At 43.5% G+C, this 480-nt stretch overlaps 1 pseudogene across 1 annotated transcript in view; it reads right to left on the reverse strand.

Moving 5' to 3' along the window:
- LOC111666535 (UDP-glucuronosyltransferase 1A6-like) overlaps window positions 1-480 on the reverse strand; it is a 5514-nt pseudogene that overhangs the window by 601 nt on the left and 4433 nt on the right. Inside the window, exons 5-7 of the transcript XR_015438197.1 lie at window positions 457-480; window positions 269-356; window positions 1-184 (exon numbers count right to left, since the gene is read on the reverse strand). The exon at window positions 1-184 is cut by the window's left edge and continues 66 nt beyond it; the exon at window positions 457-480 is cut by the window's right edge and continues 65 nt beyond it. The product of XR_015438197.1 is annotated as a UDP-glucuronosyltransferase 1A6-like (transcript). The remainder of the gene's footprint in view (window positions 185-268; window positions 357-456) is intronic.

Consider the following 480-nt stretch of genomic DNA (forward strand, 5'->3'; position numbering starts at 1 on the left):
AGGCTTTCAGTTGTGATGGAAAAAATATCCACCACGACTCCTGCTCCCTTATTCGCCAGCCTCTCTGCATTGTCATGCTGGTCCGCCCTCATTGGTAACATCACCATGGGAACAGCATGACACAGTCCCTCAAAGATACCGTGTGAGCCAGCGTGAGTGATGAAAGCCCGAGCTCCAGGATGTGCTAACATACAAACACACAAAGTTAGTTGAACGGGCAATTACTGCAAGATGTCAGCTGTTATATATGTGAGATAGACACACAGACCTAGTAGGTCGTTCTGAGGCACCCATCCCATCATCTTCACATTTTCTGGGACATTGTCAGGAACGTGCCCAGTGTATCTCCATATCACCTATCAAAAGACACAAAGAGTCATTTATTGATGTTTTAACTGTGTCTTGTGATATAGAATCTTATCATTTTCATTCATTTGTTCATATATATTCCTTTACCTTCTGTGGAATCTGTCTGAAGGC

This window comes from Seriola lalandi, unplaced genomic scaffold (genome assembly GCF_002814215.2).
Source record: "Seriola lalandi dorsalis isolate HSWRI2012SDOR001 ecotype SW California unplaced genomic scaffold, Sedor1 jcf7180002054677, whole genome shotgun sequence".
Lineage (NCBI taxonomy): Eukaryota > Metazoa > Chordata > Actinopteri > Carangiformes > Carangidae > Seriola > Seriola lalandi.